The sequence below is a fragment of the Rhagoletis zephyria genome, unplaced genomic scaffold (genome assembly GCF_001687245.7).
Source record: "Rhagoletis zephyria isolate East Lansing unplaced genomic scaffold, Rhagoletis_zephyria_1.1 Rzeph_scaffold_00690, whole genome shotgun sequence".
In the NCBI taxonomy this organism is placed as follows: domain Eukaryota; kingdom Metazoa; phylum Arthropoda; class Insecta; order Diptera; family Tephritidae; genus Rhagoletis; species Rhagoletis zephyria.
In genome coordinates this window covers 58504-64757 of record NW_016157774.1, presented here as the reverse complement: position 1 = coordinate 64757, position 6254 = coordinate 58504, and the positions used below count along the sequence as shown (strand labels likewise).

The 6254-nt window shown below is 36.3% G+C and overlaps 1 pseudogene; it reads left to right on the top strand.

The window, feature by feature from the left end:
- Positions 1-260: 260 nt before the first annotated feature.
- LOC108361060 (uncharacterized) overlaps positions 261-6254 on the top strand; it is an 8454-nt pseudogene continuing 2460 nt past the window's right edge.

The following is a 6254-nucleotide window of genomic DNA, read 5'->3' as shown; positions in this document are numbered from 1 at the left end:
CTACTACACCCACGTATTACACGGCACTCTCGATTGTACATTCGAAAATTCAAGGAGAGGCGGCCGATATTTTAATAAACCACAACACCAAATTCAACTTATATTCTATAAAAAACCGTCTCGATTATACTTATGCGGACCAGAGACTTCTGTATGTGTTGCTCGAAGGGATGAAGAGTATAAAGCAGGGAAAAAGGACGTTGGTAGAGTTCCGTTGCGAAGTCAGCAAGTCACTTAATCTTGTACTCACTAAAGTTGAGATGGATAGCTCAGGAATTCCCTCAGCTATGAAAGAATATGCGAACCAGGAAGCTGTAAGGACATTCATTCTCGGTCTGAACAGCAAATATACCAGCGGCACCCTCTATAGCCACAATCCAAAGGACTTAGAAACCGCTTATGCCATCGCAAGTACGATATACCACGACAATGTGAACTCACAATTCGACGTTCCGCAATACAGTCAGCACAGACAATATAATACATCGCAGTATCAAAACCCAAGGAGAAGATATCACGAGGAACCACAAAGGTACCTAACGTGCAGGTGCAATACAATCAAACTGCACCCAGGCATTAGCACCAACCAATGGACGTAGATCCATCACAGCAATATACGAGATCCGCAAATTATAATAGGAATCATTCCGCACCACGACAAAACAGCTATGACTGTCAAATGCAAGGACTACCTCCAAATAATCCATTTCGCGGAGATCCTCAAAAAAGAGTACGAAATCCTTCATCTCGTAATTTCAACATACAACAGAAAGTACAACGTGTAAACCAAACATGCGACGAAGAACTAAAATCGCTTGCACCAGAATACGAAAATGGTGAATATGAAACAGGCAGTATTCTTTTTTAGGCGCATGAACGATTTGCCGTGTCTGCAACGCCACTGCAGGGATACAGGCAAACTTATTAACATCCTGATCGACACTAGAGCAACAAACAATTATATAAGTACAAAATGCAACATCGGTAAGCCTATTTCAATTAAACCTGTAAAAGTGAAAACTGTTCATGGTTACTCAATAACCAAATCAAAAAAAAATAATAACATTGTTAGAACATAATCTCACATTTTTTGAAACAGATACATTAGAAGAATTTGATATGCTTTAGGGTGAACAGGGACTTAGAAAAATCAAAGCAGAGATCAACTTTTTCGAGTACAAGCTCAGTTATAAATATAGGGCCATGAATGAAAGCGAATCTGTGCAAAAAATAAATTATACGGTTAGTAGTGAAAAATATAGGGCCGAAATCGAAGAAACTATGCAAAAAAATTAAAGCACAAACGAAGTGCTACCATATACTACCGCGGTACAAGCTACCATTAGAACGAAATCCGAAGATCCTATTTGGACCAAGCAATATCCGTATCCTATGTCGGATAACGACTTCATTAACAAACTTTTAGAAAATGAAATAATTCAACCCAGCAAAAGTCCGTACAACTCTCCCATTTGGACAGTCGCTAAAAAAGGTACCGATGAACAAGGGAAACCTAAGCGCAGAATGGTCGTAGACTTTCAGAAGCTAAACGCTGAAACTATTACAGATAGATACCCCATACCTGATGTGGCTATGACCATACAGAATTTAGGTAATGCAAAAGTGTTTACAACTTTAGATTTAGAGTCTGGCTTCCATCAGATCCTTATTAAGGAGTCTGACAGGGAAAAAACCGGCTTTAGTGTAAATGGAGCTAAATACAAATTCCTTCGTATGCCGTTCGGTTTAAAAAACGCTCCATCATTTTTTAAAAGATGTGAAGACGATATCCTAAGACCATATATCGGCAAGTTCGCATACGTTTATATAGACGAAAAAGCTGATGTTCTCAAATTNTGCGACGAAGAACTAAAATCGCTTGCACCAGAATACGAAAATGGTGAATATGAAACAGGCAGTATTCTTTTTTAGGCGCATGAACGATTTGCCGTGTCTGCAACGCCACTGCAGGGATACAGGCAAACTTATTAACATCCTGATCGACACTAGAGCAACAAACAATTATATAAGTACAAAATGCAACATCGGTAAGCCTATTTCAATTAAACCTGTAAAAGTGAAAACTGTTCATGGTTACTCAATAACCAAATCAAAAAAAAATAATAACATTGTTAGAACATAATCTCACATTTTTTGAAACAGATACATTAGAAGAATTTGATATGCTTTAGGGTGAACAGGGACTTAGAAAAATCAAAGCAGAGATCAACTTTTTCGAGTACAAGCTCAGTTATAAATATAGGGCCATGAATGAAAGCGAATCTGTGCAAAAAATAAATTATACGGTTAGTAGTGAAAAATATAGGGCCGAAATCGAAGAAACTATGCAAAAAAATTAAAGCACAAACGAAGTGCTACCATATACTACCGCGGTACAAGCTACCATTAGAACGAAATCCGAAGATCCTATTTGGACCAAGCAATATCCGTATCCTATGTCGGATAACGACTTCATTAACAAACTTTTAGAAAATGAAATAATTCAACCCAGCAAAAGTCCGTACAACTCTCCCATTTGGACAGTCGCTAAAAAAGGTACCGATGAACAAGGGAAACCTAAACGCTCCAACTATTACAGATAGATACCCCATACCTGATGTGGCAATGACCATACAGAATTTAGGTAATGCAAAAGTGTTTACAACTTTAGATTTAGAGTCTGGCTTCCATCAGATCCTTATTAAGGAGTCTGACAGGGAAAAAACCGGCTTTAGTGTAAATGGAGCTAAATACAAATTCCTTCGTATGCCGTTCGGTTTAAAAAACGCTCCATCATTTTTTAAAAGATGTGAAGACGATATCCTAAGACCATATATCGGCAAGTTCGCATACGTTTATATAGACGAAAAAGCTGATGTTCTCAAATTTTTATTTTCTTGACATGTTAAAATGCAGCTAAAAATGTGGTTTTCACATATAATTACTCTGGTATTATTGGGGATCTTTCCCTTAATTACACACCTGTCTTGGACAATTAGAATGGTTCCAGTTCCCGAAAACATGCTCTCAAAAAGACACTAGTAAAATTAAAACGATGATACTGAACGATTTACGCATTGTCATGGGTTGGAACTTGTTACCCGGGGGTTTCTGGAGTTGCCAATTAGGAATCTGAAGTCAGTTTTTCGAAATTCAAAATGGCGGATCCAAAATGGCGGTAAATTTTTCTTCTTAATTATTAGATTTGGTCGAANTTCCAGTTCCCGAAAACATGCTCTCAAAAAGACACTAGTAAAATTAAAACGATGATACTGAACGATTTACGCATTGTCATGGGTTGGAACTTGTTACCCGGGGGTTTCTGGAGTTGCCAATTAGGAATCTGAAGTCAGTTTTTCGAAATTCAAAATGGCGGATCCAAAATGGCGGTAAATTTTTCTTCTTAATTATTAGATTTGGTCGAAACACGGCACTCGAAAGTTTTTGGCGTCGCCGATTACGAATCTGAAGTCAATTTTTTTAAATTCAAAATGGCGGATACAATATGGCGATCGAATTAAAAAAAAAGTACTAAAATTAAAACGTTGATACTAAACGTTTTAAACATTGTCAAGGGTTAAAATACGTTTCCAGTGGGTTTCTGGGGTTGCTGATTACGAATCTGATATCAGATTTTCAAAATTCAAAATGGTGGATCCAAAATGGCGACCAACTTTAAAAAAATTATTGGATTTGTTTGAAACCCTTAACCGCCATTTTGAATTTTGAAAATCTGACATCAGATTCGTAATCAGCAACCCCAAAAACCCCCTGGTAACAAGATCCAACCCATGACAATGCGTAAATCGCTCAGTATCAACGTTTTAATTTTAGTACTTTATTTTAATTTGATCGCCATATTGGATCCTCCATTTTGAATTTAAAAAAGTTGACTTCAGATTCGTATTCGGCGATCACACAAACTCTTGAGTGCCAAGTTTCGAATGAATTCAATCATTTTTTAAAAAAATGGACCGCCATTTTGGATCCGCCATTTTGAACTTCGAAAAACTATCCCTAATTAGCAACCCCAGAAACCCCCCGGTAGCAAGTTTCAACCCATGACAATGCGTAAATCGTTCAGTATCAACGTTTTAATTTTACTAGTTTCTTTTCGAGAGCATATTTTTGGGCACTAGGCCCATTCTAACGGTCCAAGACAGGTATGTAATTAAGGAAATGTTCCCCAATAATACCAGAGTAATTATATGTAAAAAAAAAATTTTAGCTGCATTTTAACATGTCAAGAAAATAAAAAAATTGTGAACATCAGGGTTTTTATAAAAAACCGACCAGCGCGACCTCTAAGAAAACTTTTTTTTCAAAATAAAAAAACACGTTTTTCTTTTTTTTTTATCACAAATAACAATAATTTGAGGTAGGGTTTATGAATTTCCAAAAAAAAATTTTTTAACCACTCTAGCTTATATATCTGCACGAATCGGTCTAGGAATATTGTTGGACTATGCTCGCTTTTGTTTTAATGCAGTATTATAGACGAATATCTAAGGAAGTTTTTGGGAGAGTTTCAGGTTTAAACAGCAAGTAGTTCCAAAGCTATAAACATATTATGGTGACCTCCACTAGCGGGCGCTCGCTCCTAGATGACAAATTTACACTGAAGGAACTCAGATCCTTCCTAGGTCTCGCTAGTTATTATAGAAACTTTAAACAGAATTTTTCAGCCATCATCAAACCACTCACTACGTTCCTCAGAGGAGAGAACGGTGGCATATGCAAGAATCAAAGCGCAAAAATAAAAATCACTTTAGACGAACCTGCACTAGAAGCACTAAACAAAATAAAAGAGAAACTGCAAACTTTAAAAAACTTTTCGAATTAACCACAGATGCTAGCAATTACGCTATAGGCGCCGTATTGTTTTAAAACCAAAAACCCATATCATTTATTTCACGAACGCTCAGCGAAACAGAACAAAATTACTCCACGAATGAGAAAGAGTTACTCGCAATTGTGTGGGCACTACAGAAACTACGTAATTACTTGTATGGTATAGCAGATTTAACAATTTACACTGACCATCAATCTTTAATCTTCTCCATATCAGAAAAAACCCCAACACAAAATTAAAAAGATGGGAAAATTTCATTGAAGAATATGGTGCAAAACTCGTTTACAAACCCGGACATCAGAACGTTGACGCTGATGCACTTTCTCGCCAGCAAATATACAACACTGTAAATTCTGATGACTCCCAACATTCAGCACAAAGCTCCCCAACACAAAAACTCAAACGAGTAAAGCAACCATTAAGCTCCTTTAGAAATCAAATTATTGTAAATCAGTCAGATCAGAACCCCGTCGAAATATCCTCACAAAACATATTTTCTAACAGCCGACATACGCTTTTTTCAACACCAAAACTGAATTGCTAGCCAGACTAAAAAATATACATAATTAGACCAAATGTAACTAAAGCTGGGATCACACAATTTGTACATTTGGCTAAAAATTTGTCAAATTCGTAGACAAATCATGTGAACGCTAAATTACATTTGTCATTTATCAGAAAAGCCAAATATTTGCCTTCTGTTGGCAAATGAAAAACAACCCTGGTGGCCAAATAGTGTGAACGCAATGCTGCTACATAAGCCAAATAAAAATTAAGCAAATGACCAAATATCTATGAAAAAGCATATGTGAAGTTCAGAATGAGAAATTTCAGAAAACCAACCGGAAAAGTATTCGTTTTCAAAGGGTGACGCACAGGTATACTTGCTCGCAACTTTATTTGTGTTTACCCGGTCAAAAAAAAAAGTATATATGTATGTGATTCAAGATAAGACATTTCGCTTTGCTTAAGAAATGGCAAAGGAATCAGTGATCGGACTCAGAAAAAAATTGTGTGGTAGAATCTGGAAAAAAATTTGGTATATTTCAAAAAAATGCGGTAGATCTCAGGTTTTGGATCAAACTTTGTACAAAAATTAAATTTAAAAAAAATTGCAAGGTTTCACCTAAATTGCAAACATTTTAATTAGAATCTAAAACAAAATTAATTTTAGTTTAATAAAGCGCAAGATTGAAATTGATAAAAATTGCGTTGAGTTTTGGCAATTTTTTTCCTTGAGAGTTTCGAACATATTTTGAAAGATTTCTGCAACCTTGCGGAGTGCTGCCAGCTTTTCTTTTTATCACATCACGATGTAGCGAACAAATGTGGCTCGTTCCAGAAATGCTACTTGGGATTTGCCGATTTTGACAATTCTCAAGTAAAAGTAAACAACGCTTTA